This window comes from Equus przewalskii, chromosome 27, assembly GCF_037783145.1.
Source record: "Equus przewalskii isolate Varuska chromosome 27, EquPr2, whole genome shotgun sequence".
NCBI classification, from domain to species: Eukaryota; Metazoa; Chordata; class Mammalia; order Perissodactyla; family Equidae; genus Equus; species Equus przewalskii.
The window spans coordinates 41,169,935-41,184,206 of record NC_091857.1 but is presented as its reverse complement, the minus strand read 5'-3'; the positions used below and the strand labels follow the sequence as shown (position 1 = coordinate 41,184,206).

Sequence of the window (14,272 nt, the reverse complement as noted above, 5' to 3'; positions counted from 1 at the left end):
GCAGTGGGTGCCGCGTTCCAGTTTGTTGGGGGACATGGGGACAACCGCATGGGTTTGGGGGACCTTCCCCAGAGCGGGTCACTGTGCCCAGGCAGGTCTCCACCGGGTCTGAGGCTTCCCGGCTGCCATCTACGCCCGGGCCCACCCTGTAACCAGAGGACAGGAGAGAATGCAGGGGTGGGAGGACACGCTGGCCAGGCTCTGGGGATGGGGAAGGAGAGGAAGGGAAGTTCTCTTGGTGCAGTTTTCTGGCTGATGACCATCAACACTGTGGGAAACTCGCATTGTGAAAGGAGGTGGATTTGGGGGCAGGTGTTACTACACCTGGGTTTAAGGTGAGAGGGGCTAGTCCCGGCATAGTTTGGGGTGAACAGCAGCACGTGGCCCTGCCTCCCTCCACATGGGGTCACGGTCAGGTCAAGAGGCTGTGGCCCTTCAGGGTGGCAACAGTTGCTGAGATCAAAGCAAGCCCAGTGGGGGCACCAGGAAATCCAGGAGGGCTTCTCATAAGAGGTGACAGATGTGCCCAGACTGGTGGAACTGGCCAGAGGAAGGGGAGCTCCTGGCTGAGGGGAGACTCATTCACGGAGGGCTGGGGGCAACACCTGGCTGAGGGGGAGGCCAAGAAAGTGGGGTGTGGGGCAGGCCAGGGACCCTGAAGAGCCTGGAAGCCAAGAGGGAGTCAGGATGCAATAGTTAGAGCCATCAACAACTGGTGACAACCACCCTAGAACCTCCCAAGTGCCGAGGTGGGGAGTTGGTCAGGGCTGAGCATCAGAATGTGGGCGCAGCTCCATCCGCCACTACCCCTTACCCTGCTGCTCCCATAGGGGAGAGACCCCTGGGTCCCACCCTGTCCTGTCTGCTTCAGGTTGGGGAGGAGGGGACCAAGGGGCCAGGGAGACTGTGCCCAGCTTGGCATTGCTCTCCATGTGTGCATACACGCACACACACATAATAAATTAAAAGAAGTCCACATGATAAAGTGCACTGGTGGAAAATCTGACTCTTAAATGTAATAAAAGGTTTAAAAAGTATCTACACAGGGGAACAATACAAAAGCAACAACAAAATATAGGAAACACCTAAAGGAAAGAGTGTGGCAGCCTCCAAGGTGACCTCCAATTATTCTTGCCTCTTGGCATTCATGCCTTCATGAAGTCCTCTCACACACTGATTCGTTGCTGGCCTGTGTGACCAACAGAATGACGTGGAAGGGATGGTGTGTGACTTCCAAGACAAGGACATAAAAGACACTGTGGCTTTTGCCTGGCTCTCTCTTTGCCGGCTCGCTGGTGGGGGGAAGCCCACTGCCATAACATGAAAACACTCAAGTAACCTTTGCAGAAGCCACGTGGGGAAGAGCTGAGGCCTTCAGCCAGCAGCAGTGAGTGAGCCGTCTTGGGAGCAGATCCTCCAGCCCAGTCGAGACTCCCAGCGACCAGGACCATGGACAAAATCCTGATGGCACCTCATGAGGGCCCCTGAGCTAAAACCACCAGCTAAGCCTCTCCTGAATCCCTGATCTGCATAAATTATAAGATAGTAAATGCTTATTGTTGTAAATCACTAAGTTTTGAGGTAATTTATTACACAGCAATAGATAACCAATAGAGGCATCAAACATTTTCTCCACAATATTGTAGACAGGAGACAAAGAGACAATAACTTCAGAATTTTGGGAGAAAAATAAAATGACCCAAGGGTGTCACCTCAGCCAACTTATCTTCCATGTACAAGGATAACAGTCTCAGATGCAAATGGGCTCAGATCTATGCCACCTACACTCCATTCCTAAAATAATTCTGCAAGAAATTTCTGCAGACAACAAAGAAATGAATAAAAATAAATTAAAAAAGCAAAGAAATTTGAGAAATACAGTAAAATACTGAAAATGAAGGGAAAAAGAAAAGAGCCAGGAAACATAAAATTAAATGCCAGAAATATCACATAGAACAGTTGTGACAATAAATATGAATGGTCTAAATTCTCCTATTAAACACAAACATTTCTAAATTGGTCAAAAAATGAAACTCATTTCAATGAGGTTTATAAGGGTCACACTTTAAATAGAATGTCACAGATGGAGCAAAGGAAATAGAGTGGGTGGGGTGGAGGCAGATGGAGAGGAGAGAGTGGCAGTGTTGCATGAGACCAAGTAGAATTTAAGGCAGAAGGGTGAGGGATGGGCCCAAAGGAAAAGTACAGGCTGAAGTCCAGTTACAAATCTTTAGGAACTGAATTTCATTAACATAAAATTACGTAAAAGTAAAATCTGTAAAAAATCAAAGAAAACTGACTGCAATCATAGAAGATTTTAACTTATCTTTTTTGGTTATTTATAGATTACATGAACAAAAAAGAAATGGAGGCTCTGAATGTCACGTTTTATAAATCTTTGACAGTAACAAGTAGGGAATATATAATTTCTAAAGAAAGAATTTGGATAATGTGCATAAAATACACACATATTACATATATATAAATATATATAAACACACACACACATATATCTGTGTCTTTGAAACCTTCAAATAGGGAACATACATTCTTTTAAAAAGTTTACAAAATTTGATCTCAGAGTGAGCTACAAAGAAAGCTTTAATTAATTAAAAAAATTAGAAATTGTACAGATCAAATTCTCTGAGCCATAATGCAAAACCAGTCACTAGTAAGGCACAGGAAAAAAAAAGCACTCGGGAATGTAAACCCTCTTTCACAAGAACTATGTAGGAATTGGTGACAATGACAATGTTTCTACAAAAACAAATATGAGAAGGCCAAAGCAATAATCAGAGGAAAATATATAGCCTTGTATGCTTTATGTTATAAAATAAGAAATTGGTGTAACAAACTAGGCATGTAGTTGCAGAAACTAGGGACAAAAAAATTTAACAAAATGAATCTCAGGAAAGCAAGAGAGAAAAATAATACAAAATTAAACCAATTGATTAAAAAAATAGCCACAGTAGAAAAATACATATATCTAAGAACTGATTCTTTAAAAAGGCCAATAAAATAGAAAAATTTTTAGCAAGTCTAATCAAGAATAAAAGAAGATGAAGCAGAAATATAGAAATATACAAATTTAAGAATGAGTAAAATACTATAATGTTAGGTGAGGAAGCTTGTGTTTTGTATTTAAGAGCATACCAAGCACAGCTCTATGCTAATAAACGTGACAGGCTGTTTTTGGGAAAGGCGTTAAGGAGAGGTGAGCCACTGGCTGGACTCCACCCTGGAGGAATGGAAACTGGAAGGAAACACATCCCCAGGGGTCCAGCCCAGGCAGCTTTTGGCTGAGTTCTTTTACATCTTCAAGGACACAGACTTCTCTGCTATTTTAACCTGTTTCAGAACATAAAGAGCTAAGTTTCTTTTCAATTCATTTTTAAACCTGGCAAAACCTGAGGCCAAAACTTGACAAAAGAAATGCCTAAAAAAGAGCTCTACACCTAAATCCCACTTTTGAACATAGCTGTAAAATTCCTAACTGATATTAGAAAATAAAATCCAGTAGCATATTAAGGGCTACTATATCAGAACTAGAGGAAATTAGTTAAAAATACAATGATGCAACACTAGGAAATATATTAACGTAAGTCACATTAGTATAAAAAGAGAAAATCACAAACATTTTAATAGAGCCCCAAACATCCGTTTCTGATAAAAAAAACAAAAACAACAAAACAGACAAGGCAAAACCTCATAAAAAAACTTAGGAGTTGGATTAACACTATAAAGCATGTAAATTTCAAATCAACAGCCAACATTATATTTTACACAAAAACTAAACTAACGGTTCTTATGTTTGTGGGTCATGGACGCCTTTAAGAATCTGGATTATTTCACTTGACACGAATGCACACACACCCATATACAGAAATCATATCCTTCATGAATTCAGGGAGTCCATCTATGAAGTTGACCCTAGATTAAAAACTCCTGCACTTGAATAATGCTCATTAGAGGTAAAAAAAAAAAAAAAAAGGCAAAGAGTGTTGATCTCACTCCATCATTCAGTGTTGTGTTGGACGCCAATGTAGTAAGACAGTAAAAAGAAACAAAGTATAAGTCTAGGAAAGGAAGAGATGAAACTGTCTTTATTAAAGACGGGACTGTCTACCTAGAAAACCCAATAAAATTAACTGAACAAAACTTAGCGGGGAGAGAGAGAGAGAATTCAGTGAGGCATTTATAAGAAAAATATATACAAAAAGGTATTGGTTTTCTTCTATCAGCAGCAACCAATTACAAAATGTAATGAAAAAGTACTATTTACACTTGCAAGAAAAACAACGTCAGTCCAAGGAACAAACTTAACAAGAATGTGCAGGAATTATGAAAAGAACTCAAAAATTTTCTGAGGAACACAGTGAAGAGCCAAATCTTGTTTTTGGATGAGAAACACAATATTTAAGAATATCAGTAATTTTGGGGCTGGCCCTGTGTCCAAGTGGTTAAGTTCACACACTCCACTTTGGCGGCCCAGGGTTTTGCTGGTTTGGATCCTGGGCGCAGACCTGGCACCACTCATCAGGCCATGCTGAGGCAGCGTCCCATATAGCAGAACTAGAATGACCTACAATTAGAATATACAGCAATGTACTGGGGGTCTTTGGGAAGAAGAATAAGAAAAAAAAAAGACTGGCAACAGATGTTAGCTCAGGGCCAATATTTTTAAAAAAAGACTATCAGTAATTTCTAATTGAATCTACAATTTAATGTGATTTTGATTAAAATCTCCAAGAAAATATTTTTCTTTTTTACTGGTATGTGTTGATAAAATGAATCAAAGACTCACCTGGAAGGATAAGTAAGGGTAGCTGAGAAAAATAACAAAGAGTGGTGGGGAAATCTGAACTATCAAGTGAAAATGATACAATAAAATTACAGTAATTAAGCATTTGTGGTTTTGGTGCTGGACTGTGGGCCAACAGACCACACAGCAATGGGCATCACAACACACAAGAGCAGAGGAAATGAGACCGTGGTGCTCAGAGCAGTGAACAGGGGCTGGAACAATGGCTCACGATGTGACTGGAAATAAAGGTAATTCTACCTCACACAGCGCACCAAGCACATTCCAGGAGAAGTATCTGAGTGCCAAACATGGACCCAAAAGTCTTCAGAGAAAATAGAAAGGATGATACGACAACGAAATGATTACTCTGTACCAGTATCTCTTCACCTCTCTTAACATTCACAATAGTTCTTGGACATTGATACTGCTATAATCCCCCTTCAAAGATGAGACACTGAGACCAGGTGTAGGCAACTTCTCCAAGGTTCTTGGCTAACAGCAGAGGTCCAAACCCAGGCAGAGTGGTTCTGGGTCTGCACTCTTGGTCACTGGGCTCCCACATGGGATCAGCATTACAGCAAAAGCAACAGGTGTCGAGTGGAAACAGACCATGAGCCAGGCAGCAGACTCCCAAAGTGTGACCAAGATCTCATATTCTTAAGGTTTAAAAATTTTGATGGCCTGTTATTGAGTGTGTAAATCTGCTCTGTGTATTGAATCTTTTATTAATACATAATGCCCTTGTCTCTTATAACTGTTTTTGATTTAAAGTCCCTTTTATCTCATATTAGTGGGGTCACCCTTACACTCTTTTGGTTATTATTTGCATGGAAAAACCTTTTCCATCCTTTCACTTTCAACCTATTTGTGTCTTTGGATCTAAAGTAAATCTCTTATAGACAGCATATAGATTTTTTTTTTTTTTTTGAGGAAGATTAGCCCTGAGCTAACATCTGCTGCCAATCCTCCTCTTTTACCTGAGGAAGATTGGCCCTGAGCAATGCATAGGTCCACGCCCAGGATCTGAACTGGTGAACCCCAGGCCACTGAAGTGGAGCACGCAAACTTAACCATTGCGCCACCAGGTGGGCCCCTAGATCTTTTTTTAAAATCCATTCTTCCAATCTCAGTCTTTTGATAGGAGAGTTTAATCCATTTACATTCAAGGTAACTATTGAGGAGACAATTACTTCTGTCATTTACAAATTTGTCTTCTATATGCCTTATAGCTTTTTTGTTCCTCATTTCCTGCATTCCTGTCTTCTTTTGTGTCTAGTTGATTTTTATAGTAAAACATTTACATCCCTTCCTCATTTCTTTTTGTGTACATTCTTTAGGTATTTTCTTTGTGATTACATTTAACATCCTAAAATTATAACACTAATTTGAATTTATACCAGCTTTACTTCAATAATAAACAGAAACTCTACTCCTTTAAAACCTCCATCCCCATCCCTTTCAGTTACCGATGTCACAGAATTACATCTTTACACATTGTGTGTCCAAAAACATAAAAAATTTTTACTGCATTAGTCCCTTACATCAGGCAGGAAAGAAAGTGGAGTTACACACCACTGTTACAATAATAATAGCTTTTATAATTACCCATGTGTTTATCTTTACTGAGATCTTTATTTATTCATAATGGCTTCATGTCTAGTGTCCTTTCATTTCACCTGCAGGACCCCTTGAGCATTTCTCAGGGCAGGACTAGTGGTCACAACTGCCTCAGCTTTTGTTTATGTGGGAATGTTTTAACTTTGCCCTCACTTTTGGAGGACAGTTTTGCTGGATATAGGATTCTTGGGTGATGGTGCTTTTCTTTTGGCACTTTGAACATACCAGCCCACTGCTTCTGGCCTCCAAAGTTCCTGATGAGAACTCTGCAGATAATCTTACTGAGGATTCCTTGGATATGATGAGTCACTTGTCTCTGACTGATTTCAAAATTCTATCTTTGTCTCTGTGGTAGTTTGATTCTAATACTGCTCCTCAGTGTGAGTCTCTTTGAGTTCATCCTACTTGGAGTTCACTGAGCTTCTGGATGTTTCTATTCATGTCATTCATCAAATTCGGGAAGTTTCTGGCCATTATTTCTCCAAATATTTTCTGTCCTTTCTTTAATTTTTTTCTTTCTGTTTCTCAGACTCAATAATTTCCATTGTCCTATCTTCAACTTTGCTGATTCTCTTTTCTGTCTGCTCAAATCTGTCTTTGAATCCCTCTAATGAATTTTTCACTTCAGTCACTGTATTTTTCAGCAAGATTATTTCCTTTTGGATTTTATTTAGGTTTTCTATCTGTTTATTGATGTTCCCATCTTGTTCATCCGTTGTTTTCTGGGCTCTGCCCGTGCCTTCCTTGAACCCTGTGAGATGGTTGTGTTAAAGTCTTTGTCTGGTAGATCCTCCATCAGGTCTTTCCTGAGACAGTTTCTTTTGGTTTATATTTTTTCCTTTGAATGGCCTGTACTTTCCTCCTTCCTTTGTATGCTTTGTGATTTTTTTGCTGAAAATTGAACATCTGAATTTAATAATGTGATAACTCTGGAAGTCACCTGCTTCCATTTCTACAGGGTTTGCTGTTTTTTGTTTTTGTTTTTCTGATTGTTGTGGTCTCTGTGCCAAGGATCAGCCTGAGATGTAAACTTAAGGTGTTCTCAGGTCTTTTCTGAGCCTGAACCTTCCTCTGGGCATACTCAGTGACTTTTTAATTTCCCTGGTATATGCAGCTGCTTTTGGATGTCCTAGTCCTCAATGTCTGGCTCCCAAAAGGAGAAAAAGGGAAAAACAAATGGGGGTGTGTGCCAGCCCTTTAAATCCTCTGGAAGTCACTTCAGTCAGAGAGGGAAGAGCTTGCAACAATAGGCAAGTGTAACCACAATGGCAGCCTCAACAGATTTAAAAAGAAAATATTATACAAAGTGTCTCCTCTGACTACAGTGGGATGATGTTAGAAGTCAATAACAGAAGGAAAACTGGTGAATTCACAAACTTTTGGAAATCAAACAACTCACTCTTAAACAACTAATAGATCAAAGAATAAGAAGAGAAATTAGAAAACACTCAGAGACTAATGAAAATGAAAACACAACATACCAAAACTTACATGACACAGTGAAAGCAGTGCTAAAGAGGATATTTATAGCTATAAATATACATTTAAAAAACAAGAAAGATCTCAAATCAACAATCTAACTTCACAACTTAAGGATTTAGAAAAAGAAAAACAAATTAAACCCAAAGCTGGCAGAAGGAAGGAAATAATAAAGATTAGAGCAGAGATAAATGAAATAAATAACAGAAAAAACAATAGGAAAAAATCAATGAAACCGAAAGTTGGTTCTTTGAAAAGATCAACAACATTGACAAACTTTTAGACAGATGGACTAACTAACACTCAAATTGCAAAAGTCAGAAATCAAAGTGGGGACATTACTACTGATCCTACACAAACAAAAAAGATTACAAGAGAGTATTATGAGCAATTGTATGCTAAAAAATTGGATAACCTAGACAAAACGGGCAAATCCCCAGAAGCATAAAACCTACAAAGACCAAACCATGAAGAAATAGAAATTGTGAATAGGCCTATGACTAGTAAGGAGACTGAACTATTAATAAAAAATCTCCTGGGGCCAGCCTGGTGGTGCAGCGGTTAGGTTTGCATGTTCTGCTTCTCAGCAGCCCAGGGTTCACTGGTTTGGATCCTGGGTGTGCACACAGCACCGCTTAGCAAACACCATGCTGTGGTAGGCGTCCCACATATAAAGTAGAGGAAGATGGGCATGGATGTTAACTCAGGGCCAGTCTTCCTCAGGAAAAAAAAAAATCTAATGAAGAAAAGCCCTGGACTTGATGGCTCCTCTCGTGAATTCTACCAAACATTTAAAGAAGAACTAACATCAACACTTCTCAAACTTTCTAAAAAATTGAAGAGGAGGGAATACTCCCTAACTCATTCTATGAGGTCAGCATTATTCTAATACCAAAACCAGACAAAGACACTATAAGAAAAGAAAACTACAGACCACTATGCCTCATGAACAGTGATGCAAAAATCTTCAACAAAATATTAGCAAACAGAATTCAATGGAATATTAAAAATATTAAACACCATGACCAAGTGGCATTTATTCCTGGAATGCAAGGATGGTTCAACATATGAAAATCCATCAATGTAACACACCACATTAACAGAATGAAGGAAAAAAACCCACGCAACCATCTCAATTTGTGTAGAAAAATCTTTTGATAAAATTCAACACCTTTACATAATAAAAACACTCAGCAAACTAAGCAAACTAGGGATAGAAGGAAACTACCTCAACATAATAAAAGCCTTATATGAAAAATCCACACCAAACATCATACTCAATGGTGAGAGACTGAAAGCTTTTCCTCTAAGATTAGGAACAAAGCAAAGATACCAACTTTCACCACTTTTATTCAACATAGTATTGGAAGTCCCAGCAAGAACAATTAGGCAAGGAAAAGAAATAAAAGGCACCAAATTGGGAAGGAAGAAGTAAAACGATTTCTGTTTACAGATGATGTAATCTTGTATGTAGAAAACTCTAAAGAGACCACAAAAAGAAACTGTTAGAATATACGAATTCAGCAAAGCAGCAGGATACAAAGTCAACACACAAAAATTAGCTGCATTTCTGTACACCAACGCGGAACAACTCAACAAGGAAATTAGGAAAATAGTTTCATTTACAGTTACATCAGAAACAATAAAAGATTTAGGAATTACCTTTACAAGGAGATGAAAGACTTATTCACCGAAAACTACAAAACACTTCTGAGAGAAATTAAAGAAGATATAAATGGAAAGACATTTCATGTTGATGAGCTGGAAGGCTTAACATTAGATGCCCATACTACCCAAAGCGATTTACAGATTTAATGTATCAAAATCCCAACGACGACTTTTGTAGAAATAGAAAAACCCATTCTAAAATTCATAAGGAACCTCAGGAGACCCCGAATAGCATTAACAATCCTAAAAAAGAAGAAAACTGCTGGAGTAGCCACACTTCCTGATGTCAAAACTTACTACAAAGCTACAGTAATCAAAACAGTGTATACTGGCATAAAGACAAACATACAGACCAATGGAAGAGAACAGAGAGTCCAGAAATAAACCCTTGCATGGAGTCAAATGATTTTCAACAAGGTTGTCATGACCATTTAGTGGGGGGAAAAGACAGTCTTTTCAACAAATGGTGCTGGGAAACTGGATTTCTACATGCAAAAGAGTGAAGTTGGACCACAAAATTAACTCAAAATGGATTCATGATCTAAATGCAAGACCCAGATCTATAAAACTCTTACAAGAAAACACAGGGCAAAAGCTTCATGATATTGGATTTGGCTATGATTTCTTGGATATGACACCAAAAGCACAAGCAACTAAAGAAAAAATAGGCAAATTTGGCTTCATAAAGATTTTAAAAATTGTGCATCAAAGGACACTATCCACAGAGTCAAAATGTAACCTACAGAATAGGAGAAAATAGCTTCAAATCATTTATCTGGTAATGGATTAACATACAGAATATACAGAGAACTCCTAAAACTCAACAACAAAACACCAAACCACCTGATTCCAAAATGAGCAAAAGACTTGAATAGACATTTCTTCAAAGAAGATATACAAATGGCCAATAAGCACGTGAAAAGATGCTCAGCATCACTAATCATTAAGGAAAAGCAAATCAAAACTACAATGAGATACCAGCTCACACCCACGAGGATGGCTTCTATAAAAAAACCCAGAGGGGCCAGCCTGGTGGCAAGGTGGCTAAGTTTGCGTGCTCCGTTTCGGTAGTCTGGGGTTCGCGGGTTTGGATCCTGCGTGTGGACCTAGCACCGCTAGCTGGGCCATGCTGTGGCAGCATCTCATGTGAAATAGAGGAAGGCTGGCACAGATGTTTGCTCAGCAACAATCTTCCTCAAGCAAAAAGAGGAGGATTAGCAACAGATGTCAGCTCAGGGCCAATTTTCCTCACCAAAAAAAAAACCAACCCCCGGGAAATAACAAGTGTGGGAAAGGGTGTGGAGAAATTGGAAACGTTGTGCACTGTTGCTGGGAATGTAAGATGGTGCAGCCACTGTGGAAAACAGCATGACAGTTTCTGAAAAAATTAAAATTAGAATTACCGTACAATCCGGCAATTCTACTTCTAGGTATATACTCAAAAGAACTGAAAGCAAGTTTTCAAAGAGAATTTTGTACACCCATGTTCACTGTAGCATTACTCACAACTGCTAAAATGTGGAAGCAACCCAAGTGTCCACCAACCGATGAATGGATAAACGAGATGTGTGTACGCATACAATGAAATATTATCCAGCCTTAAAAAGGAAGGGGATTCTGACACCTGCTACAACATGTATGAACCTTGTAGATATTATGCAAAGGGAAATAAGCCAGCCACAAAAAGACAAATACTACTTGATTTCAATCATATGAGATACTTACAATGTCTTAGAAATCACAGAGACAGAAGCTAGAATGACGGTTGCCAAAGACTGGGGGAGAAGAGAATGGGGGTTAATGGTCAATAGCTAGAGAATTTCAGTTCTGCAAGATGAAAAGAATTCTGGGGATGGGGGGGAGGGCTGCAGAACGACGTGCATGTAGTTAACACCACTGAACTGTCCACTTAAAAATGGTTGAGATGGTAAATTTTACACGTGTATTTTACTACAATTTTTAAAGACAGGCGGGGAAAAGCTCTTATAAATGAATAAAAAGTGAGCATCCATTAGGAACGTGGGGAAATACTACCCAGGCAGTCACAACCACACTATGAATGGTCAGCGGAAAAAAATGTTGTCCTGCATAAAACCAAGGACTGACGGACACACCAACAGCCACCGTTCCTTGTATATGAAACTGGGAAACAAGAGAAAAGACAGGGCTGCTGCCCGCTCTGCAGGACACAGGGTCTGCCTCCACTTTCGGGCGGGCGTCTGACACAGCCTCGAAAGCCTTAACACTTCGCAGAACTCTTGACCCAGACTCTGCTCTCCCTGGAGCAGGGCCCCTCCCAGTGGGATCCCCACCCTCCGCCGGCTCCTGCTGTGAGGCTGGCCACTACTGTGGCGTGGAGAATGTTGGTTTAGAGTATGGCCCAAGCCCCGGGGAGCCCTGCTTCTTTGCAGGTGTGCCCCACACCGGGTTTTGCTTTGTATAAATGTGAGAAAAAAGCCACAGGAGGGACCGACTCACTAAGATGTGGGGCTGTGTTTAAAAGGAAACAATCAAGCTATTTGTATTCTTCTTAAAATCACAAGAGCGAGGTTTTTCCAGCATTATAAAGCATTTTGTGGCTGCAAACATGGTTTGCCTACACTCTGTGTACCTGGAGACCCCAGCAGCCTGGCAGGGAACAACGGAGATGGTGTTAAGCTGACCTCTTTCTACAGAGGAGAAAACCGGGCTCGAGACAAGGGAGCGCTCAACCCACACCTGCCCTTTGCTGAGGCCCCAGAAGAGCCTGCAGCCCCAGCTCCTTGTCCCGGGCACTGGCCATTACACAGGGTCTCCAGTGGTCCCGGCCCATCCCTGGGAGCTGTGTCTGAAGGCCTCCCTGCTCCCATGGCTCCCGAGGACACTGAGGGACCTCAGGTGGGCCCTCCACGGCAGGGCTGCCCTCGCCGCCTGCAATGCAGGGTCCCCGCTGGGCGTGGACATGGCTGCCCGGTGCTGGGGCCGCTCCATCCAACCAGATGGCCCGGTGGCACGAGTGTGACTGCCCCTTGGACACTGCCTTTCCTGTGGTTTGATGCAGGTGTACCCAACATCTGCCCCGACCTGCTGCGGTCTTCATAGCCTCCCAGGTCACTTTCATCAGTATAGGGTGGCAGCTTCCCAGCGGCCAGAGTGGCCCTGTGGCCCATAGAGACCCTTGTTCCACTGAGGGGACACAGCTGGGTCCCTGTGCCCACCTGGGTGTGCACCCTGGTGCCCAGCCCCTCCAGTCTGGCCAGGGAGACTCAGTGTCACCTATGCCCCAGGGCCCAGACCCACTTCCGGCCCCACTCTCCTTCCTTGGAATGAAGGCAGGCAGGCAGGAAACTCCCCTCCTCGGAGCCCCAAGTGCCTGGCCCGCCTCCTGGCCAAGGCAGGAATAAACCCCAAACACTGTTTTTGTTGCTGAACAAATGTAAGATGGCCCCCAGGCCAGCACTCCTTCATCGGAAGAAAAAAAACCCAGGAAAATCTGTGGATCTCAAGCCTCCTTTCTGGGCATCCATGTAAAAGTGAGAACCTTTCCTTGGGGACTGTGGGGGAGACAGGGGGTGGGGTGCAGGAGCCGGTGGTTTCCTGCCCGGGTGCAAGGGGCGATCCTCCAGGTGGGCACCGGGTGGCACGGCAGCCCCTGAGGCCCCATGCCCTGCTGTGTTTGTGTGTGTGTCTGGTGCCGGCAAAGATCTCTCCCTAGCTGACACTCCCCACACCCCTGAGGGTGCTGGTTCCCCAGGGCTCTGCTACTGCCCCGTGAGGAGTCCTGGGCCGGTGTTGGGGGCCCAGCAGGGAAGCGACCGCAGGCAAGACCAGCCTGGGCGCCCCCTCACTCCCTGCGCCCCCTGCTTGGTCTCTCCCGATTGACTGGGGAGAGGATGCCCAGGCGGCTGCCTCCAGCCTCAGAGGAGTGGGGGGCAGGCTGGGCTCTTGCTGATTCCTGGGGTAGGGTTGGGGTTGGGGTGTGACTGTGCTCTCCCCGCTCCCTGCCCTGTTGCTGGAAGAGCCCGGGTAGCCCTCAGGAACTCACTCTAGCCACCCTCTCCCTCTGGAGCCCAGGGGAAGGGACCAGCACCACTCGAGGCCCTGTGCCCAGTGCCAAGTCAAAGGGGGGGCCTTGCCATGGGGGCGACTTAGTTTCCTCAACCCTTTGAAGATGTCCTCCAGGCCGGAGTGAAAACCAAACCCTCCATGAACACCACGGGTCTGACTGCAGATGCTGTGCCCGGGGGTGCTGGTGACCTGAGAGGTGTCCCAGCAGAGGGCTGGAGAGCTGCGGAGTCTCAGCACTGGGCCGGGAAGAGAGGAAGTCCCCCTACCCTCCCCCGTCGACCCCAGAAGAGGCTAAGGGGGACAGCCAGACTGCACCCCGCACAAGTAACTCGGCCCTGGGCCCAACACACAAGGCACCGAAGGTGCCGACATCAGAGCTCTGAGCCAGGCCCAAGTGGTTGAAGTGGGGCCACTAAGGCGGGTGTGGTCCCCAGGGCTGGGGTGGGGTGGGGGACATTCCTTATCGTAAGGGAGAGCCCTGCCAGGTCTCCCGCATTCCTGTCCCGTCCTCTGTTCCGTTCCCTGCTCACTCACTCCTATCCTGCCCCCTGGTTCCTGTCCTGTCCCCCACTCCTATCCTGCTCCTGTCTCCTAGTCCTGTCCCCCATTCCTGGTCCTGTCCTCCACTCCAGTCCTGTCCCAGCTCCTGTCCTGTCA

The 14,272-nt window shown here is 43.3% G+C and overlaps 1 protein-coding gene across 7 annotated transcripts in view; it reads right to left on the bottom strand.

Annotated features, from left to right (window-relative positions):
* Positions 1-14,272, bottom strand: part of COL6A2 (collagen type VI alpha 2 chain) — a 33,444-nt gene that overhangs the window by 18,768 nt on the left and 404 nt on the right. The gene's annotated exons all lie outside the window — the stretch shown is intronic.